Source organism: Ursus arctos, unplaced genomic scaffold (genome assembly GCF_023065955.2).
Source record: "Ursus arctos isolate Adak ecotype North America unplaced genomic scaffold, UrsArc2.0 scaffold_16, whole genome shotgun sequence".
Classification (NCBI taxonomy): Eukaryota; Metazoa; Chordata; class Mammalia; order Carnivora; family Ursidae; genus Ursus; species Ursus arctos.
In genome coordinates, this window is record NW_026622830.1 from 13,166,635 (window position 1) to 13,191,319 (window position 24,685).

The 24,685-nt window shown below is 37.8% G+C and overlaps 1 protein-coding gene across 5 annotated transcripts in view; it reads right to left on the reverse strand.

The window, feature by feature from the left end:
* Positions 1 to 24,685, reverse strand: part of NCOA3 (nuclear receptor coactivator 3) — a 132,557-nt gene that overhangs the window by 94,106 nt on the left and 13,766 nt on the right. Inside the window, exon 1 of one of the 5 annotated variants that reach the window (XM_057312481.1) lies at positions 5,311 to 5,521. The exons of the other annotated variants lie outside the window; for them this stretch is intronic. The gene's annotated coding sequence lies outside the window, so the exon portion shown is untranslated. Of the gene's footprint in view, positions 1 to 5,310; positions 5,522 to 24,685 lie in introns of those variants that run through there. 5 annotated transcript variants of the gene reach the window in all.

Below are 24,685 nucleotides of genomic sequence, written 5' to 3' on the forward strand. Positions count from 1 at the left end.
ACCTTGAGGCAGCACTTGGAAGGCAGTCACCATGGCAACACTACCACAAAAGTGCCTCATCCTCAGCAAAAGGACCAACCTGGTGCACACGGATTTAAAAACCCAGGGAGACAGAGCCTCCTCCAAGCCAAAAAAAATTAGTGTAAAAAAATGTTTATATTAACCTTCTTATTTTAGCCTTCCTATTTATTCTTTGTGAAGGAGGGACACATATGTTAACTTATCTTAAAAATGAAATATTAAGCAATGTGAAACTTGTTCTTTTTTCTTTTATTTGTTTTCTATATGGTCAAAACCAATTACTAGGATATGAATAATAATTTTTAATTTTTAAAAATGAATGTTTAAACATTTTTAACACAATCACCACTATTCTAATCTTCTTGTAATCACTGTCTAAAAAATCCGTTTTAATAAGAATATTTATTTTCCAGCCTGTGCTTTGATAAGAACACACATGGGAGAAAAGGGTTGACTTACAATTTCAAATATAAAATATGGATTTGTAATGCTGCCTATACACCCTCAAGAGCCAGCTGCTTGCTTGCCAAGAAGGGGGTGGGAGAAGAGAAGTAGTTAGTACACAAGCATCTTTACATTTGGTGTTTTTACAAAGTTATGTGTCTTTTGCTTCAGACGTAGTTGTAGTATTTTTTCCTAGGGAATCTACCCTGTGAAAGCCAGGAATGTAACTCTTTAGTCATTTTATCACCAATATAATCAACACAGAGCCTGACATCAAGTAAGCCCCAAGCAACTTCAGATGTTCTGCTCATCTACCAAAAGAATCTTGAAAAACTACACACCCCAGAACATTTGTACACTGACATTTAAATTCTTCAACTAGTTACAAAGCAGTTGTTTGCAAGATGTTATTAGTATTTTTAATAAACTGTTACATCACTCAAGTTTTCAAAGGAAACTGGATTATGATCATTCCTCACTAACAGCCAGAAATTTTGTAACTGTTCCTTTCCTGGAATACGAATTTCCATTCCTCTTCATCCACAGTATTTGATCATAATGGAATATTATTTTATCCCTGAAAGTATTTTACTGATCATCCAATCTCTACAACAAAAGGGTATGTAAGCTGAAATAATAATGAAAGTCCATCTAATCACAGGCTCTAAGTGTTGAAAACACATTTTATTCTGCATTATTACTACAATCGTAATTAGGATGGAACTGTTCAAAACATAAGTGTATTACAAGCTTTGGTAAAATACATGTTAAAAGTACATTTTTCATTATAATCTGTTAAGATACATGGGCAGGGGTTCCTCTCCCTGACTGCAAGCCCCATGCCTACAGGTATCCACAATAAGTAATACTGCTAAAATGCCACAGTGTTCATTAACTTATACAGTTTTATTTGTAAAGTTATAAATAAGACTATGCTGACATAAGTAGATAATTAAGTGGAAGAAGTTATGTGAAAGCAACGACACTCAATTCTTTCAATGCACTCTTAGTTTCATGACAAAAATCTCAGTGAACTATCATCAAAAATTATTTTTTCATTATCTTTCAAAGAGCAATTTGATTAACTCTCCATTCAGTTTTGATGAAAACACACTCAGAAGCAACTGACCAACAAACCATTTGTTACGGAGTCATTCGCTTTTCAAACCCTGACACCAACATTTGTAATTGTCCATGTGTTGTTTCAAACGCCAATTTTTTTTTAAAACACCCAGTATCAAGGCAACACAGTAAAAAGAATTATTCCTTTCTTTTGGCAGTTAAAAGAGCAACTGTGAAAGGATACTCTGCAAAGTTTCTCAGGCAGGCCAACTTAAGGATTTAAAAGAACAAAAGTTGGGGCGCCTGGCTGGCTCAAGTCAGTGGAGCATGCAACTCTTGATCTTGGGATTGTAAATTCAAGCCCCACGTTGGGTGTAGAGATTACTTAAAAATAAAATATTAAAGAAACAAGCAAACAAAAAAAGACGGTTAAAAAAGTTTTAAAAATAAAAGAACATAAGTTTACAAATCTGGAAAATAATTCTCTTTAAGTGATTAAAGCCTCCAAATCCAAATGCCAATTTATAGAAAATACAGAGGACAGAAGAATGTGCTAAATGACACCACTCAGGTACAGAAAATTTTGTAGAACACAAAACCATTTTTTCCAACAAATAAACCACAAGGTTAAAAAAAAAAAAAAGGCAGTAAGAACTTAAACACAGATGATATAATAGCAAACTGCAATACGTGCATCTGACTCAAACAATAAAACAGGAATTTTCAAGGAACTGAAAATTCAAACATGCCTGGATATAACATCAAGGAATTTAAAGTGAGATAATGTGGGTTTTATTTTGTTTTGAACAGTGTAGTTTAAAGGTACTTACTAGAGGACCTGAGTGGCTCAGTCAGTTGAGCATCCAACTCTTGGTTTCTGCACAGGTCATGATCTCAGGGTCTTGAGATCGAGCCCTGCGAGAGGCCATGCGCTCAGCAGGGAGTCTGCTTGAGATTCTCTCTCTTCCTCTCCTTCTGCCCCACCCCCACACATGCCACTCTCTAAAATAAGTGAATAAATAAACAAACTTACTAAAACACTTACAGATAGAACAGTATGTTATCTGGGACTTCCTTCAAGATAATATGGGAAAAGGGGAAATCTGAATAAAAATAAGATTGGCCATGACTTAGTAATTTCTGAAGCCTGAAAGAGTTTCATGAGAACTCCCTATAGCATTCTAGTTTTTTGTTTGAAATTTCAGAATGAAAGGTTTTTAAAACTGTGCTCATATAGCCCTTCACAGACCCCAAGTGAAGTCGTTTCAAGACACCATGTGCCAGTGGACGTGAACGTCGCTGACTGCAAGCAGAAGTCAGGAGATCAACGTGCACAGAAGCACCCTGATGCTCTGAGCAGTTACAAAAACAGTCATTCTTCTACAAATTTGCAGCATTAATTCTGAAGGCTAGACCTCAAAAAGAGTAACAAACACCTTCTCTAGAATGTTCTCATTTAACATCATCAGTGTATTAGTGTGTATTTAAAAGACAAACTCCAAAAAATATATAAATCCATGACATTAAGCCAGAAAACCACTACCTGCTTATCTCTATTTTAACATGAAAACACATGAATCAACTCTCGTGTACTTAAGTGTTCTAAAACTTGTAAACAACTTTATTTGGATTATATATTTGTATATAAATACATATATATAAATTATACACATTAGTATTTTATAGTATACCCTCCAACATAAGGCTAGCAACAGGACAAAAGAATTAAAGACATCACAAAAACATATCTAAGAGAGTGCACCTCTGACTTTTATTTATTCCAATTATCTTTACGCCTCATCAAATAAACTTCTACCTCACAGTTATATCTACCTAACACAACACCAATACACTATAAACCTCTGACTATATTTCTATTCAAAAACCTACTTCCTACTACACATTTCCTTAAGAAGTAATAGGGAGAGAGAGAACGAAATATCGTACACATTTGTGCTTTGTTAATTCACATCAAAGGAATTTTTAAGATTTTATTTATTGGAGAGAGAAAGAGAGTGTGCACGTGTGAGACCACGAGTGGAAAGGGAGGGGCAGAGGAAGACGAGAAGCAGACTCCCCGCTGAGCACGGAGCCCGTGTCTGGCTGGATCCCAGGACCTTGAGATCATGACCTGAGCCAAAGGCAGAGGCTTAAGTGACGGAGCCACCCAAGCACACCACATCAAAGCAACCTTAAAGTCAAATTTCAAAAACAGAAAAATATATTTTATTTATAATCAGCCAGATTTATTAAAGTTAAAATGTAAATCTGAAAGTTCCAAAAACTGCAATTTACAATATTTCCAACTATAATTGCTGCATGAAGAAAAACTGTCCCATCACTTTAAATGGTCTCCTAATCTAATAATAAAACGTTTAGAAAGGAAAAAGGTGTGTGTTTCCCCTATACAAAACCAAAGAATTCAGAGACAAGATACAGAATAACTTAGAAAAGCTATCCCAAACTGCAAGACCAAAAACCAACTACTGCTTATCTCTATTTTAACATGAAAACACATTTATCGACTCACAGGTTAAGTGTTTCAAAACCTAAATGCAAAGGGGGGTGCCTAGGTGGCGCAATCGGTAACCAAGTGAGTGGAGGGATATCAAGAAGAGTATGAGGGAGGGGCACCTGGGTGTCGCGGTCGGTTAAGCCTCTGCCTTTAGCTCAGGTCTTGACCCCAGGGTACTGGGATCGAGTCCCTTATCACACTCCCTGCTCACAGCAGGGAGTCGGGTTCACCCTCTGCCCCTCTCCCCAACTGCGCTCGCGTGTGCTCTCTCTCGTACACACTCAAAAATAAATAAAATCTTAAAAAAAAAAAAAAAAACTTATACACGACCTTATTTTTAAAACACATTTAGGGGGGGCGCCTGGGTGGCACAGCGGTTAAGCGTCTGCCTTCGGCTCAGGGCGTGATCCCGGCGTTATGGGATCGAGCCCCACATCACGCTCCTCCGCTATGAGCCTGCTTCTTCCTCTCCCACTCCCCCTCCTTGTGTTCCCTCTCTCGCTGGCTGTCTCTATCTCTGTCAAATAAATAAATAAAATCTTAAAAAAAAAAACACACATTTAGGGGCGCCTGGGTGGCACAGCGGTTAAGCGTCTGCCTTCGGCTCAGGGCGTGATCCCGGCGTTATGGGATCGAGCCCCACATCACGCTCCTCCGCTATGAGCCTGCTTCTTCCTCTCCCACTCCCCCTGCTTGTGTTCCCTCTCTCGCTGGCTGTCTCTATCTCTGTCAAATAAATAAATAAAATCTTAAAAAAAAAAACACACACATTTAGGGGCGCCTGGGTGGCACAGCGGTTAAGCGTCTGCCTTCGGCTCAGGGCGTGATCCCGGCGTTATGGGATCGAGCCCCACATCACGCTCCTCCGCTATGAGCCTGCTTCTTCCTCTCCCACTCCCCCTGCTTGTGTTCCCTCTCTCGCTGGCTGTCTCTATCTCTGTCAAATAAATAAATAAAATCTTAAAAAAAAAAAAAAACACATTTAGGGGCGCCTGGGTGGCACAGCGGTTAAGCGTCTGCCTTCGGCTCAGGGCGTGATCCCGGCGTTATGGGATCGAGCCCCACATCGGGCTCCTCCACTGTGAGCCTGCTTCTTCCTCTCCCACTCCCCCTGCTTGTGTTCCCTCTCTCGCTGGCTGTCTCTATCTCTGTCAAATAAATAAATAAAATCTTTAAAAACATAAAAAAAATAAAATAAAATAAAACACATTTAACCATTTAAGGGAAACAAATTGAAACAAATTGAAAAAGGGATCTAGTAGGGGCACCTGGTGGCTCAGTCATTGGGCGGCTGCCTTCGGCCCAGGTCATGGTCCCAGGGTCCCGGGATTGAGCCCCACGCTGGGCTTCCCTGCTCAGCAGGGAGCCTGCTTCTCCCTCGCCCATTCCCCTCTGCTTGTGTTCCCTCTCTGTCTCTGTTAAATAAATAAATAAATAAATAAATAAATAAATAAATAAATAAATAAAATCTTAAGAAGAAAAAGGGATCTAGTATACATGCTCTGCAATCAGGCAGCACTAAATATATTACTGAATATCATAACTAAAATTACAGAAATATTTAAATTATTTATAGCCAAAAATAATTTATTTTTCACTACAATACACACTTTTATAAAATAAGAGGGCTTTATCTCCTGGATTTTTTTATTACAAATAAACTCCCTAAGCTTTTTCCAATTACAAAAGAGGGGGGGGTAGAGGGATAGATGGGAATTTTTATTTTTTTTTTAAGATTTTATTTATTTATTTGACAGAGATAGAGACAGCCAGTGAGAGAGGGAACACAAGCAGGGGGGGTGGGAGAGGAAGAAGCAGGCTCATAGCGGAGGAGCCTGATGTGGGGCTCGATCCCGTAATGCCGGGATCACGCCCTGAGCCGAAGGCAGGCGCTTAACCGCTGTGCCACCCAGGCGCCCCAGATGGGAATTTTTAAGGCACAAAGCTAACTATACAAGTCTTGGTCTTGTTTAGTTAAGGAAGTAGTGAGAAATCCATGCTTTACATGCCTAATTAGAAACTAACATCTTATCAGCAGAGGATCAATTTAAAGGATAGTGGAAATTAGAAAAGAAACAAAAATGTTGCAAGCGTAGTAGGAACTATAAAACCTGTATTGATTTCAACTTACTAACCTGGAAAGATGTCCATCACATATGATGGAATAATAAAATATTACATAACAGCATACAAAAATCCCTTCTTTCTAACGTATGCTAAAGTCTACATAGAAAAACGTAGAAAGAGGCATACAAAAATATTAGTACTTGCTATCTCTAAACACATGTATAAAATACACATGCAAATGAAACTGGATAAAAGCCATTTGACCCTCTTTCAAAAAATAAGCTCCAATATTATTAAAACTATTTTAAAACAAAAGTTAAGTTCCTTATGGTACCACACAAAATTTTTAAATATATATGTATAGGAGGGAAAGACAAATAGTACTAAGTCTTGCCTAAATTAACAATGCATCAGGGGAAAGTTATGATCGGTCTTCTTTCATAACAATTCTTAATAAAAGTAGACAGATATTCAAGCACAGTCTCGAGTATTTAAAGAAAAAAACTCCCTGCTATTGGCTGAAAGCATGTTGGTTATTCACCTAAAGCAACCTTCATTCCAATGCTTACTTACCAAAAAGGAAACCATAGTAAAAACCCATAACTGCAAACGGTAAATCAAACTTCTAAATAATTTTATCTAACTAGTGTCAATAAATGACTCTTAGAACTCCATGCTCTTTTCATAAGGGTGCCATAAAAATTTAATTTTATGTACAATTTTAAACCAATCTGAAAAAGAAATATAAATTTCTTAAGGCTAATTACTTTTTTTTTTTAAGATTTTAAAGTAATCTCTATACCCAACCTGGGGCTTGAACTCACAACCCCAAGATCAAAAGTCACACATTCCACGGAATGGCCAAGCCAGGCACCCCAGGTTCATAAACGTTCATAAAAAAAGGTTTCACTTCAGTAACACATCAAGCAAAGACAGACTTTCACTACAATATTTTATACTAGAAAAAAAAAAACACCTAAATTCACACAGAAAACTGAACTATGTATTCACAATCAAATACTATACAGCCTCTAAAACAGTTCACATATTGTAATACAGAATACAATCCTATTTCCATTTCTTAGGCACTAAGTACATGTACTTATACATAAATAGAAACTGAAAAGGTGTGTACCAAAATGATCTTTCCTGGGTTTATTCTAATCTTTTAATTTTCTATCGTCTTTAGAGAACATGTAGTAACTATGTAAAAAGATTTTACACCACCTTTACGTTTTTTATGCATTACACCCAACCCAGAGAAAAATAATACTTACATAACAAATGTTCAATAGTAACTAATTTTTTTAAACCTTACTAAATGGTTTGCGATCCTTTACAACATTATTTGACTTGGGGCACCTGGGTGGCTCAGTCGGTTAAGTGATTGCCTTCAGCTCAGGTCATGATCTCAGGGTCCTAGGATCGAGCCCCAAGTCAGGAGCAGGGAGTCTGCTTCTCCCTCTCCCTCTGCTCCTCCCCTTGCTCATGCTCCCTCTCTCTCAAATAAAAAAATCTTAAAAAAATAATAATAACACTGTTTGATTTTAACAAGTTCTCCAACTGGAAGCCTCACTGGTATATCTCACATCTTGTACCTGATAGCATTGGGCAGAATGGAGCAGCCTTTCTTGGGGAGACTAAACTACCATGATAGAATCTTTTCTAAACTACTGCAACTCTCTTAACTTGCTCAAAGAGAATTACAGAAACACTGGGAAGACATGATATGTGCATATATACTTTTCTTTAAAGCAATTTTTAATTGCATGTTAATCAATGCCTATACCTACTATCTTCTCTCCTTCAACTGCCATTGAAAATCCAGTAAAAGAAAGAAACCTTTTATTATTTGACCGGCAGTATAAGAAAATAAAAATGCTTGGGAGTGCCTGGGTGGCTCAGTCGTTAAGTGTCTCCCTTCAGCTTAGGTCATGATCCCAGGGTCCTGGCATGCAGCCCCACATCAGGCTCCCTGCTCAGCGGGAAGCCTGCTTCTCCCTCTCCCACTCCCCCTGCTTATGTTCCCTCTCTCGCTGTCTCTGTCAAATAAATAAAATCTTAAAAAAAAAAAAAAAAAAGAATTCCTTGTATATATGATAAATGGTTACTACTCAGTTTCTTCATAGGCCACCCTATCTTTAACAAATTTCAGAGTCGGGGCGCCTGGGTGGCACAGCGGTTAAGCGTCTGCCTTCGGCTCAGGGCGTGATCCCGCCGTGATGGGATCGAGCCCCACATCAGGCTCCTCCGCTGGGAGCCTGCTTCTTCCTCTCCCACTCCCCCTGCTTGTGTTCCCTCTCTCGCTGGCTGTCTCTATCTCTGTCAAATAAATAAATAAAATCTTTAAAAAAAAAAAAAAAAACAAATTTCAGAGTCAACATCCATCTTGAATGGATTTGTAGATGCAACTCCAGCCTAAATAGACCAGAACTAAAATAAAACCAACAGAAACCAGGGACTTCCCTACTGTAGTCCCATGGAGTTTAAAGATAAAACACATGCTCTGCCCCCAAAAAAATCATCTTAATGCCACAGACACGGGTGGGAGAACAGTTTGAGAAGGACATCCTCCTTTCAAGGAAATATAGGGCATATTTACTTATTTAACAAATGAATAATGAACATCTACCATATGCCAGGCACTTATCTAACTAAGTGTTTGAGATGTATCCGTGAGCAAGAGAGACTAAGATCCTTGTCCTTGTACACCTTTTACTTTATCAAGGAAAAAGATACAACTGTTAAACACAATAAATAAGTACATGGCAGCTTAAAAGAATAGAACTATGAAGGGAGAGGTTCCAGTGTTAAACAGGGTGATGAAAATGGGCCTCAAAAGGAGGGTGAGACTGGAGGCACTGCGAGATGAGAAAGTCAGTTAAATAGACAGATGATGAGAGAGGCATCCCACACGGAGGGCACACCCAAAGGCAGAAGTGTGCCCACAGCAGATGAAGAACAGCACTGGATTGTGAGGGAGGAAGAGAGAAGGAGAAATGAAAGGTGAAATCAGAGATACATAAGGGGAAGTCACGCAGAGCTTCATACACCAAGATAAGGGCTTTCATTTTTTACTCTGAGTGAAAGGGGGAAACTTCTGCAGATTCTTGAGAGGAATGACAAACTGGCTTATAATTTTAAAAGATCGCTCCAAATCTTATGTTATTAATGGACTGTAAGGAGGCAAGGGTAAAAGCAAGGAGATATGTTAGAATGTTATTACAGTAACTCAAGCAACAGAAGATGTTCGCTAGTGGAAGTATGAAGATGTGGCCAGATTACAGATACACCTTGAAGACAGAAACATGGAAGTGAGCAGAAGAGGAATCTAGGTATGTGGACTACACAACTGGAAAAACCACCAAATGAAACATGGAAGGCTTCCTAAAGATTTAGCGGGAAGATCAGGAGTTCAGTTTTAGACATGCTGACTTGGAGATGTCTATTACAAGTCCAAATGGATAGAGGCACCTGGCTGGCTCAGTCAGTGGAGCATGCAACTCTTGATCTTGGGGTTGTAGGTTCAAGCCCCACATTGGGTGTACAGATTACTTTTTTAAAAAGTAAAGTAAAATCTTTAAAAAATAAAAATCCTAATGGATAGGTTGAGAAGACAGGTGGATATACAACTCTGGAAATAGCAGAGAGCTTTATCTCACATGAATAACATACAAAAATCTAACATATGTATAGAATATATATGTCCCAAAGAAGAAAATGTATAATCCATTGTATAGTTTCAGAGGAAAAAAGCAAAGCAATGGAACAACAAAAACAAAAAGCAAAAAACAAACCAAAAAAACTTACAAGTCAAGAAAATCTTCCTGATGTTGAAAGACAGAGAGACAGGGGCAGAAGCTGAAACTACATAATAAAAGGACTTAGTACATGCCTGAGGAAAAATGAGTCAGAATGACCAACACCAATACATAAAAACACTATGAAAAAAATCTTTTGGACATTGAGGCAAAGACAGAAAAGCTAAGCCCGCATATAAAGAAAACCAGACTGACATCGGACTGTAACAGTGATGTTCTACGCAAGAAGACAGTGGAATGACAGACACTCTAGAAACCAATTTTAAAATTGTTCAAACCAACTTTCAAATATTAAAGCTATAGACAAACTTTTAAACATAGCAGAACTCAAGGAATAAGTGCTTCCTGAGAAATTTATTGCAGAATGAATTTCAGACAAGCAAAATAACTGCAAAGTCCACATCAACATAAAAATCAGTGGAAATTAAATATATATTTAAAAAAATACACACACACACACTTATAGAAAACTGAATGATATGGGGATGGCTGGGTGGCTCAGTCGGTTAAGCGTCTACCTTCAGCTCAGGTCATGATCCCAGGGTTCTGGGATCAGGCTCCTTGCTCAGTGGGGAGCTTGCTTCTCCCTCTGCCTGCCGCTCCCACCACTTGTACTCTCTCTCTCCCTCTCTCTCTGACAAATAAATAAAAATCTTCAAAAAAAAAAAAAAAAAAGAATATCAGCATTTGTTACCCCTAATAAATTATCAGATAAAGCATACTGATCAGCAGTAGCTAATATCACAAACAGAAACAACATCATGCATCTCCTGATAAGCCACGCCACATGGGAAGTAGTCTCACTGTGGTAGCCAACCTCCAAAATGGCTACTAGTGATCCCCATTTCCTAGAATTCACACCCTTAAGCAGTCCCCTTTCACACAGTATCAGGGTTGGTCTGGATGACCAAAAGAATAAAGCAGAAATTATGGTATGTCACTTCTATAGTTATAAAAAAAAAAAACATGACAGCTTTCTTCCTATCTTCCCCCGTCTGATCACCGGCTTTTGCACAGTGCCTTGAGGATACTCAAGCAAGAAACTGAGACCTCTTACAACAGCCACGTGAGGGAGCCACCTTGAAAGCAGATCTTCTGGCCCCTGTCAAACCCTCCGATGAGTGCAGCCCTGGAATGAAAGCCTCACTGTAAGAGACCTTGAGCCACAACCACCCAGATGAGCCTAACCTTCAGAAATTGTGGAAGGGGGGGGGGGGGGAGGAAAAGAAAGAAAGAAACTGTGGAAGCTAACAAATGCTGTTCTGAGCTGCTAAGCTTGGGGGCCAATTTGTTACACAATAATAGATAACTAAGGTATTTATCAAAAGTAATAGTTGAGCCGCAATCTGCTCAACCCTTGACAGCCAACTACCAATTTATTAAGTAAAAAAAAGTGGGCCAATTTAAACACTATCATAAGAATATACTCAACAAAATCTAGACAATAAGAAACTACAGGGAAAAAAACATAATAAATTCAAAGGACAAAAAAAGATGGAGGAGTAAACTATATTTGAAGAAACAGATACATAACAAGCAAATTGTAATGTGTGAATCTCCTTTGGATTTGATTCAAACAAACAAAGGGAAGAACTAGAAGATTAAATTGTGATTGTGTGTTCGGTGCTACTAAGAAATTTTGTAATTTTTCTGTTATGTAATAATGGTATTATGGTTATGTATTTGTTTTTTCTGAAAGACTGTCCTTATCTTTTAGAGATACTTAAGGAAATTATATGATGCCTGATATTTGCTTCAAAATAATATGGGGGAAGGGAGTAAATGGAGATATAGATGAAACAACACTGGCCATAAACCTGAGTGATGAGTAATGGGGACCAATATACTACTCTACTTTATAGGTTTGAAATTTACCAAAATATAAGAAGAAAAAAGTAGTACTGCTGAAAGAGAATCAAGAAAACAATAACCTAAACTGGAGATAAACATCAGTAGAAAATGCTCAGATTACAGGAGACTTTTACCCAATTATAGCTGTGTCTTTCTCAAAACCTCTCCTTCGAGCAAGGATACAGAGTTCTAGGACTCTGGGTTGAAAAGAGCTCACATGTATTCTTTTAAATTTGATAGCAGTTATTAAGTTATAAGTTGAAACAGCTACCTAAAAACATACTAGGTCTGTCTGGGATGATGAAAAAGTTATCGAAATACAGAGTGATGATGGCTGCACAACACAGTCAATGTACTTAATATCACAGAATTGTACACTTAAAAATGGTAAATTTTATGTATTTACGACAATAAAAATATTTTTAAACATATTAGGTGTATTACATACAAGATATATATTAAAAAGCATAACTTCATCTTATAGAAAAATGTCCAAGATGAGCTACAAAGAACTTAATGAAAAATACTGGAGTGGCTCCTGGCTGGCTCAGTCAGAGGTACATGCAACTCTTCATCTTGGGGTTGTGAGTTCAAGCCCCACGTTGGGTGTAGATAAATAAATAAACTTAAAAAAAAAAAAAATACTGGGACGCCTGGGTGGCTCACTCAGTTAAGCGTCCAACTCTTGGTTTCAGCTCAGGTCATGATCTCAGTGTCATGAGATCACGGCCCATGTCAGACTCTGCGCTCTATGGGGCATCTGCTTGGGAGTCTCTCCCTCCCACTCTCCCTATGTCCCTCCCCCTGCTCCCATGTTTCCTCCTCCCCCCTCAAATAAATTTTAAAAATCTTAAAAAAAAAAAAAGAACACTGGAAAAGCAGGCATTTTAATGTAAACTTAAGAAATGTTGATCAGACAAAAAAGTATAATTTCATTACTATTTTAAAAGGCACAGAAGTATTTTCACATTTTTCCCCCATTATCATGCCTTGTTTAAATAGATGAAATTTATTACATGAAAATAATCAGTAAAAGACCAATAACCTCCCCCCAAAAAATGGACAAAAAATGTAAGGTTTATTGAATAAAGAAATACAATACCCTTTAAACATTTGGTGGGGGGAAGGCTATTTAATCTCATTCCTAATATTAGAGATGCAAATTAAAACTATAATAAAATGTGCACAAGAAAATTCACTACAGCACTCTTTGCTGTTACATGACAATATACTGGAAACAAACTGTGTCCATCAATGATAAACTGGTTAAATAAATTAATAAAATGACAATTTGCTTGGAAAAAAATAAAAGAATTAGACCTGTATGTACTGATACAAAACCATTTTCAAAATATGCAGTTAAATGTAATAAATTATAAAACCCAATATTTTTAATATACTACAATTTGTGCTCATAAAAAAGGGAACAGATATATAAATTATGAAGATTAAAAAGACACAGGTATGTTTGTAAATATACACAAAAGAAAATGCCACTAAGTGACTGCCTAAGAAAGAAACCGGGAAACAAAAGAGAATGGGAAGGAAACCTCACTTCCGAGTCTATTCTACAGTTTGAATTTTTGTTAGCCATGTACATGTATTACTAATTACTAATTTTTGATAACAATTAGAAAAACTGTTTAAAGAAAAAAAGAAGGGAAAGAGGGGCACATGAGTGGCTCCGTCTGGTAAGCATCCAACTCTTAATTTCGGTCATGATCTCAGGGCTGTGATATCGAGCCCCACACTGGGCTGGTGCTGGATGTGGAGCCTGCTTAAGATCCTCTCTCTCCTTCTCCCTCCGCCCGCAACCTCACACGCTTCCGTGTGCTCTCTCAAAAAAAAAAGGGGGGGGGAGAACATTAGGTGTGCTCTAACTCAGATGTCTCCAGAAGGTTTAATAAAATGTCCCCGATTATCCAACAAGTTCCAAAAGGCAATTCCCTTGCTTTCTAAGCCTTTACTGTTTTGCTTTCGACTGATCTGCAAAACAAGTAACATACTTTTCAACCCTATGTTGAGTTCTGAGTGTCTGATTCAGGAATGAAGTCTTAAAACACTGCCAGTCAGTCATATCCTCCTGAAATATGACTATTATTTGTTTGCTGTGCATCCTTAACTAAAAGGCCATATTGCAAAACACAGAAAACATCAGTAACATAAAGGGGATTAGCACCTGCTTCCAACCTTCAGAAGTTCCTCATGCACTCCAAGAGCCACAAAAAATAACCTTAGCGATGGTTCAAAAGTACAACTGATTGTAAATGAGGCAAGACTAACACTCAGGGCACACAGGGAAGGGAAGTTCCCTCTCCTTTTTTCACTTTTTTTTTTTTTCTTAAGATTTTATGTATTTGACAGAGAGTGAGCACAAGACAAGCAAGGAGGGCAGCAAACAGAATAAGAGGGAGAAGCGGGCTCCCCACAGAGCAGGGAGCCCAATGTGGGGCTCCATCCTAGGACCCTGGGATCGTGACTCAAGCCGAAGGCAAACCCCCACAACTGAGCCACCCAGGCGCCCCTTTTTTTTAAGACTGACTTATGTATGTATGTATGTATTTATGAGAGAGAGAGAGAGAGAGAGAGAGAATGTGCACGCACTCCCAAGCATTCCAAGCAGACTCCATGCTGAGTGCAGAGCCCGACATGGAGCTCGATCCCACAACCCTGAGAGACCGTGCCCTGAGCCAAAATGAAGAGTCAGATGCCTAACTTGGATGCTTAACTCACTGAGCCACCCAGGCACCCCTTTTTTCACCCTTCTAAAATGAGTGTTTTCCCCACCTACCTGATACATGATTTCTTCTACTTTTCTATGGGAGGCAGTTCCTCTGCTCTCATACAGAGAGAAAAAAACTTAATGTACCAAAGTTCTTCATGTTCAACAGTATGCAGTTCCATTTGTAACAAACACCAATACAATTTTAAAGTAAGTAAATAATCTCCCTAACTGAAACTATCTCTGAGGAATGCATTTAAATCCTTCCCTGGATTACTCCAGCCTCAAGCAATCTCTCCTTCCTCTGAACTCCAAAAGCAATTATTTGTACAATTTATTTGGCAATTAATCCTGCATTGCCTTGTTAAACCTCTTTCATTATTCTCTGTTATTTAAATCTTCTCTAGTTATCTAACTTTCATGTTTATTTCTCATCTCCCCAAACAGACTATGAATTTCTTGAGAGGAAGAGATAAGGCCTTATACTGTTTTGTACACACATAAAAACAGAGTAGCTGGTATATAGTAAATACAAAGATATTTGTGGATTTAGAAAGAAAAAAATCAGCTACATTAAGAAAACATTCAAAGCCATACCAACTAAGAATCTTCAAGCCAGAGTTGATACGCGAATGTTACTATTATGTTTCTCTGACTCCCAAAGCAATGTCAGGTGGTAAAAAGGGTATGGGCTCTGAAATTGAGGAGATATCAGTTTGGATCCTCTGCAGCTTGATAACCTGTGAACTTAACCTATAAACTTCAATTCCTTCATCTCTAAAATAAGGACTGTAATACCCACCTATAAAAGGCTTTATGATTGTTAAATGAGAATTTATATAAAACTACAGGATTCCTTATTTCAGAGATTCTTGAATTTTTTTCACCTGTGAAATCAAAGTATGTCCTGCTATCTTCAGTATCCCACAGCTGAAATGGCAGTTTTACATTTTCTTACCTAGTGTTACATAAAATAACGCGTTGCATAACTTGAACCTGATTAAATTTGGTAACAGCTGGCAGCATCCTCCATAAATGCTAGCTTCATCTCCTCCCTCCCTCACAGCCATTCACACACTATCATATGAATAGGAAACAATTCCTTCAGCAGTACAGATGGAAATGCCACCAAATGTATTCAAAGTGCTCAGCACTTTGGCATATAGTATATGCTCAATAAACAGGAACTGTTGCTACTGCTTCTCTGAATTCATTCCAGAAATATCTGAGTGCCTACTATGTACCTGCCATCATTCTGGGCACTAAAGATATAGCAGTAAACAAAAATAACTCCCAGTCCTCACAGAGTTTATGTTCTATTAGTACATATACTTTCTATGGCACACGAAAGTAAAAATAAAAAACCACAACTGAGTCAACAGATTGTCCCAAATCCTAAGAAAGCTAACCAACCCAAGAAAAATACCAAACACAATCAAAACTCAAAACAAAATCCTGGAAGCAAAACAGGGGATCCAAGCACTTCTGCTCTAAGTAAAGGTTTGGGGAAAAGTAGAACCAGAAGAGATACTAGAAAGGAAAAGAAAGGAAAGGGAAGGGAAGGGAAAAGGGAAAAGGAGAAAGGAAAGGAAAAAGGAGAAAGGAAAGGGGAATGGAAAGAAAGAAAAAAGGAAAATGAAAAAGAACAAGAAAGAGAGATATAACACCATCTCTAGTTTCTAAAAATAGAACACACATTAGATTCATTTGAAAGAGGAATAATAATTTGGGTTATTTGTGAAACATGACACAGGAGACAGCAAATTAGGTCTTTAAAAATCATCTTATGAATGTGTCAACAAATCATTTCTCCAAAGCTTGTAGTTAAAGATTTGCAGCTAATTGTAGCTGAAGATTTGAACATCAGACTCTTTTAGACAGAAAAAAGAATATTGATATAAAGCTCCAAGGAAACTCGTGCAAATAAAAGCAAAGGGAAAGGGGGTGAATAAGCACAACTGACATCAGCAAGTATCAACAGTTAGGACTAAGTCTAAAAAACTACTTTAAAAAATAAGAACTCAAAGTACAGAAGTCTAACACCATTTAATAAAGAGGCAAAGAATCCCTACAACCTTTAGAATTAGAAACGTATTATAACAATTTGCTTTGCATTAAATCATAATACAATGTTAGATTCATGAAGGACACATATTTGTAGATATGTCATGTTGTCTGCACCAAAGCCTAAACTCCTTTCTGGGCAGAGACCTTTTCTCACTCATCTTTTTACCCCTGAGGATGCTTTATACAGATCAGGTAAGAAATTAATATTTCTTTAAAAAGTGTTGGAGCACCTCGCTGGCTCAGTGGACAGAACATGCTACTCTTTTTTTTTTTTTTTTTTTTTTTTTTTTTTTTAAGATTTATTTGACAGAGAGAAACACAGCCAGCGAGAGAGGGAACACAAGCAGGGGGAGTGGGAGAGGAAGAAGCAGGCTCATAGCGGAGGAGCCTGATGTGGGGCTCGATCCCATAACTCCGGGATCACGCCCTGAGCCGAAGGCAGACGCTTAACAACTGAGCCACCCAGGTGCCCCATGCGACTCTTTTCATCTTGAGGTCATGAGTACAAGCCCCACATTGGGCATGAAGCCCGCTTAAAAAACAGTCGAGGCACCTGGGTGACTCAGTCCGCTGGACATCCAACTCTTGGTTTCACCTCAGGTAGTGTGAACTCATGGGTGGTGAGGTTGGGCCTGCCCCAGCCCCACTGGGTGGGAGAGGAGGATCTGCCTGATATGCTCTCCCTCTGCCCCTCCCCCACCAAAGTAAATGAATAAATTTTTTTTTTTTAAAGTCTTCATACTGTTGAATTCAAAAAAAAAGGTAACATTTTATGGAAATAAAAAGTATTTAATGTTTTTTAGACTCAAAATAACTGAGGAAAATAACTATCTAAAACAAGTCATTCGGGGCGCCTGGGTGGCACAGCGGTTAAGCGTCTGCCTTCAGCTCAGGGCGTGATCCCAGCGTTATGGGATCGAGCCCCACATCAGGCTCCTCCACTGTGAGCCTGCTTCTTCCTCTCCCACTCCCCCTGCTTGTGTTCCCTCTCTCGCTGGCTGTCTCTAACACTGTCGAATAAATAAATAAAATCTTTTAAATAAATAAATAAAAATAAAACAAGTCATTCTCAAAAGATGCCAATATGGCAAAGTAAGCTAAAATCGGCATTTACTTTAAGGTTTTCTCATGCCTTGTTCTCAAGCCTGAGAAGTGTACAATTAATCAACATTTACTGAATGCCACAATGTTATTAGTCCCTGAGCAGATTTATAAATTCAGCATGATCCTCTAAAAGGATGCCCACTAATATGACTCTTGATCTTGGGGTCACGAGTTTGAGCCCCACATGAGGTGCAGAGATTACTTAAATAAATAAAACTTTAAAATTTCTTTTAAATTAAAACAAACAAGTAAATAAATAAATAAATGGATGCTCACTACCCAGTTAGGGAGACTAATACCAGTGAAGCAATTTGTTATATATGGTATCTTGTGATGGGCACCAAGCACCAAGGGGGGCAGAACAGACTAGAAGCTTGGTGAAAGGAATAATCACAAGTTCAAATGAACAGGAAAAACACATAATAAAAGATAGAACCAGAATTGAACCTTGGATAGTTTGACAAGAAAAATGAAACCAATGGTTTCTAGTTGTTCAAGCCAAAAACTTCTGAGTCACCCTTAATTCTTCCCTCCTCCTCTACTGCCCCGCTCCACCCTACCCGCCATCCCCCCCACACTGAATCCATCACAAAATTCTGTTGGCTGTACCTTCAAAATACATACAAAATCTGACCACTTCTTATCACCTCCATTGCCACCACCTAGGTCTAAGCCAACAATATCTCATACCTGGATTACAGTAATAACATCCTAATAAATCTCCCTGCTTCTTGCTCTCTTGAGGCTACTTTTCATAAAGCAGCTGAAGGGATCTCTTTAAAGCCTAATTCAGTTTATTTGTTCTATGCTAAAACCCTACAGTGAAGAAGGGTACGTATGTGTGTATGTACACAAGCACAAAGAAAAATAAGTGGAAAGACAGACACACAAAATCTTCAATAATGGAGAATGACATTTACTGGTAATCTTTATTTGCTCTTTGATTTATTTTCTCCTTTGTACTTTTCTGTATTTTCCACATGAACATGAATTACTTTTGTAACAAAAAATGAAATGCTTTAATTAGAGGGGGAAAAAATAGTCAGAAGTCTTTCTGGAATAACCAAAAATAAAAACCCTGAAGTGGTTCTCAACTATGCTCGAAGCAAAAGCTGAAAACATTATAGCCACCACTGTTACCTCTCAGATTTCTTCTCTTACTACTTACTCCTTTAGTCACTGTTATTCCAGCACATTGGCCACCTTACTGTTCTTCAAACACACTAAAAATGCTCCTACCAAAGGGCCTTTGCGCTGTTCTCGCTCCACAGATCACTCCTCACTCCCTAATATTCACAAAGCTTACTTCCTGGATACTCTACTCAAACGCTACTTTCTCAGAGGTTACCATGACTACCCAGCTAAAGTGTAAATCCCACAACACACACACACACCACTTTTCAGTCTCCTTATGAGGCTTTTTTTTCATAGTCATTCTGGTCCCTGGTATATCCCTAACATCTAGAGAACAGCCAGACACATGGCTAGCACTCAATAAATCTCTAGAATAAACTAAAACATGGAAATAGAAATGAGAATAAAAGGATTTGGGACAGGGTGATGCTGTATGTTTCAGGGGTCGAAGACAAAAAGAAAATCAATCTCACAGGAACAGAGAACACCTGGAGCGAAGAAGCCTTCCATGGGTAAACACTGAGCAACTAGAAAAAATGAGAGACTTGAAGGATGGAAAGTTGACAAAGACAAAAAGGCTACGTGGCCAGAAGAAAATTTAGGCCAAGAGGAAAGGGATGAAATAGTTGGGAGATAAAAAGGGCTGAGAAGAAGAAGGGCATGATGAGGACAGAAGAGTTATAGATACAGGAGAAGTCAAGAGGAAGGATGAGACTGTAAAAGGAAGGAGCAAAAGACCACAAAGAAGAGGTGGAGGCTATGGTTCTATCACAATGCTGTTGTTCAATTCCAAGACCTAACAGTCCTGAAAAAGATATACATTTTATGCCTTTATTTCCAAAATATAAATGATTTATGAGTGTTAAAACACACAAAGATATGTATATTTATCTGCCGTATCACTCTGAACATTCAAATTGCTCACTGCAGAAATGCATAAGAATTTAAAAGGTTATGGGCACCTAGCTGGCTCAGTATGTAGAGCATGTGACTCTTGATCTTGGGGTTGTGAGTTCGAGCCCCACATTGGGTATAGAGATTACTTAAAAACAAAATCAGTCAGTTAAGCATCTGACCCTTGATTTTGGCTCAGGTCATGATCTCAGGATCATGGGACTGAGCCCCACATCAGGCTCCACACTCAGCAGGGAGTCTGCTGGAGATTCTCTCTCTCCCTCTCCCTCTGCTCCTACCCCCACACACATGCTCTCCCTCTAAAATAAATTTAAAAAAAAAAAAAAGATTCTCTCTTCCTCTGCCACTCCCACCACCCCAAAAAAGGATTTAAAAGGTTAAAATAGGGGCACCTGAGTGGCTCAGTCATTAAGTGTCTGCCTTTGGCTCAGGTCATGATCCCAGCATTATGGGATCGAGCCCCGCATCAGGCTCTCTGCTCGGAGGGAAGCCTGCTTCTTCTCCTCCCACTCCCTTTGCTTGTGTTCCCTCTCTCGCTGCCCCTCTCTTTGTCAAATAAGTAAATAAAATCTTTAAAATACATATAAATAAAAATAAAATAAAAAATAAAAGGTTAAAATAATAAAATTAGAATTTTTTAATTTGATTCCTTAAAACCACTGGTAGGCATTTACCATGTAAGAGATGAAGCAAAGGAAAAGTGGGCAATCCCAATCTTCTTGTGTTCTGCTCATCATTCTGCTCTGCCAGTTTACAGAACTGGGTAACCTGGACTTCCTTCACTAGGAAAACAGTGTAACAGGATTTGCCTTCAAATTTGAAATAGCCAAACCACAACATAAATATCAACTTTAATATAAAGTCTACTGACCCTCTGAAACATTAACAGGAACCTGAAATAGAGATTAAAATGTTTCTTGAATCCACACCAAATTAATATTGAGCTTAAGCAAATCTTTTAAAATTTGTGTTTTAGTTTCCTGAGCATTCTTCAATGCAGCATAAAACCCTAAAAAATAAATATCTACACAGCACCGTAACTAAAAGAATGACTTTATGTGTCTATATTCTCAGACGCATAATGAATCTACTAAATAAAAAAACCATAATTCATTTAAAACAGGAATTTTGGAAATCAAAAGGTTTTAAGTAACTTTGCAAGTTCGATGTTATGGCCACAAATGAAACAAACACACAGTACCTTAGATGTGTGAATTTATGCACTCATCACTAAAAGCTGGCCAGGTGCCATTTTATCATTGATAGAATAACTTCAAATTCCACTCAGAGCACAACAACTGCAGTTGCACTGAATCCAGCAGTATAAGCATGCCTGCATGTTATTATGAGGAATCGTGGAAAATTTCACAGGCTGACATCCAGAACGTCTGCGGTTCTTTTTCATATTTCTTTCTTCCTGCAAAGCAGTTATTAGACCAGTAGCTGTTTTATTTTTTTAAGCTGGAAATTTCCACTGTTGTTTTTTTTTTTAACTAGCCTTCTTAAATGTAAATTGCAAAATATCCCAAAATTCCAGCATGATAGAAGAGTAATTCAGACAGAAAATAATTAAAATACAGACCTTCAAATTAGGGTGTGGGGACTGGTAAGCAAACTAAGGTGTCACTCTCTTCAAGGTGAAAAAAAGGGATCCAGAGAAATACTTAGGTGATTTAAGGTTCCAATAATTAAATATAAATACTAAATGTGATAAATAGCATATTGCGAAGCCGGTAGTTTCTCATTAGCTACAACTGTAGGGGAGGCATTCAAAAGCTAACACAATCAGAATAGTTAAGCACAGAAACCATGAAAAGAGAAGACAGTACACTACAGCTTGGTGAGAAAGGACTACACCCTACACTAACAGAGGTTAAGTCACAGAGATCAGTAACAGTTAAAGAAGGAAGAATGACAAACTGGCATGGCTAAGATTCAGAGTTTTACAAAGGTCTTCAACACTTTTTCATACCATACTGATGTATTTTATATTTTTAATCTTAATCTGTAATAATAAATGAGGAAATAGACAAGAACTTATTGTTGCATTTTTATTAAAGAGGTAAAAAGACACATCAAGCTCCAGGCTACGATGAAAAATGACTTTTAATAGTTAAATACAGTAGAAAATTTACTATGTTTAAGAACTGATATGTTAACAATTTTAGGTTTCCCTTCCAATTACATGAATAAAGAAATGAGATTATAATACATGTTTACATTACGGTTAACCAAGCTTTAAAGCACTTGTTATTCCCCAAAATAAACATATAACCAAAAACTTGAGCCATTAGTACAGACACTGCCGAGCACCAATAAAGATCTGTACCACCAAAGACTGAGAGAAAAATATTTGCAAAATATATCTGACAAAGAGGTAGATCCAGAATATACATTTTTTAAAAACTCTTAAAATTCAGTAACAAGAGGAGGGGAGATAGGAGGAAAAGCTATATTGATACAAAGCACGTTAGCAGCCCTTTAAGTAACATCTTACTTAGTGGAGAAAGACTAAATACTTACCCCCTAAGACTGAGAATAAAACAAAGATCAAAGATACCTCCGCAAATTGATCAAACTGATCACAATCAAAATGCCAAGACTGTCCTGAAAGCATTAGTCATTACAATAAAGGAAAAGGGAAAAGGAAAGAAACAAAAGGCATACTGATTAAAAAGGTAGAAACAAAATTATTCACCAACAACACCATCACCTATGTGTATAATCCCCTAAGCAAACTACATAAAGGCTACTAAAAAATGAGTTTAGCAAGGTTGTAAAATATACAGGATATAAAAATTAATCATACTTCTATATATTAACAAAATTGGAAAGTTCAAATTGTTTAAATACTATGTACAGTCACATTTTAAAATATGGAATTTAGTGATAAATTTGACAATAAGACCTATACACTGACAACTACAAAACACTAAGAGAAATTAAAGAAGACCTAAACAGAGAGATCTAGAACATGTTCACAAAAAAGACAACATTTTTCAGAAATCAATTCTTCCCAAATTATCAACTGATTCAATGCAATCACAATCAAAACCACAACAGAGATTTTGCAGAAATCAACAAGATTTTTCTAACTACTTGGAAATGCAAAGGGCCTAGAAGAGCCAAAACAAATGGAAGGGGGGAAGACAAAGATGGATGATTTATCCTATCTGATTTCAAGACTGGGGTTAAGGCAGACAGATAATTGACCTACACATATTTGGCTGATTTTCAATAAAGGCGCCAAGTCAATGCAATGGCAAATGTATAATCTTTTCAACAAATGGTACTGGAAAAGTTCAATAGCCATATATCAGGATATGAACCTCAACTCTTATCTCACACCATATATAAAAATTAACTCAAATGGTCATAGACTCAAATTTAAGAACTAACACTATAAAACTTCTGCAAGAAAACAGAAGAGAAAATCTTAATAACCTTAGGTTGGGCTAAGATTTCTTAAATGCAACAAAAAAGGCATGAACTATAAAACACAAAAATTAATAAACTGAATTCCAATAACACTAGAAACTTTTGCTCTTCCAAAAAGTTATGAAAATGAAATGGCAGACCACAGTCTCAAATTATTTTTTTTTTAAAGAGAACAAGCATACAAGTGGGGGAGGGGCAGAGGAGAAAAGGAAGAGAGAGAACCTTAAGTAGGCTCCACACCCAGCAGAGAGCCTAATGCAGGGCTCTATCTTACAACCCTGAGATCATGACCTGAGCCAAAATCAAGAGTTGGATGTTTAACCAACTGAGCCACCCAGGTGTCCCTCAAATGAAATATTTCTAAAACATATATCCAGAAAGATTGGTATCTAAAAAACTCTTACATCTCAATTAGATAAACAACCCAACTTAAAATAAATGGGCAAAAAATATGAACATTCACTTCACCTAAATAAGTATATGAAAATATGATTGACATTATTAGTCATTAAGGAAACTCGAATTAAAGCCACATGGGGGCACGGGGGTGGCTCAGCAGGTGAAGCGTCTACCTTCGGTTCAGGTCATGATCCCAGGGTCAAGCCCTGTGTCGGGCTCCCTGCTCAGTGAGCAGCCTGCTTCTCCCTCTCCTTGCTGCTTCTCCTGCTTGTTCTCTCTCTCTCTCAAATAAATAAAATCTTTTTTAAAAAATAATAAAAAAATAAATAAAGTCACAATAAAATACCACTATACACCCACTAGAATGGCTAACATTAAAAATACTGACCATATTGAGGCACCTGGCTGGCTCAGTCGGTGGAACCTCGACTCCTGATCTCGGGGCTGTGAGTCAGAGCACCATGTTGGGTGTTACTCAAAAAAATTTTTTTTAATATTTTAAAAAAAAAGACTGTCCATGCCAAGTGTTGGTAAGGATGTGGAATAACTAAACCTATCATACACTGCTGGGAGAAATGTAAGATGGTACAACCACTTTGAGATACAAGTAGCAGTTTCTTTAAAAAAAAAAAATTTTTTTTCTTTTAAGATTTTATTTATTTTGGGGGGGAGAGAGAGAAATTCAAGTGCATGGGGGGAGGAGAGGAAGTGGGAGAAAAAGTCTCAAGAAGACTCCACACTGAGCACAGAGCCCAACTCAAGGCTTGATCTCACAACCCTGAGATCACCAATCGGAGCTGAAACCAAGAGTCAGATGCTTAACTGACCGTGCCACCCAGGCACCCCAGTTTCTTAAAATTTTTAAGTGTTGAACATAGTTACCGCATAACCCAGACATTCCATTTACTCGAGAGAAATAAAAGCTATGTCCCCCCAAATCCTTGTATATAAATGTCAAAGAAGATATACTTTTGGTAACCAAAAACTGAACACAACCCAAATGTTCAACAACAGGTGAAAAGGATAAACTGGGATACACCTATACAAATGGCACTAAGCAATAAAAAATAAAACTACTGATATATGCAGGACACCTGGCTGGCTCAGTTGCTAGAGCATACCACT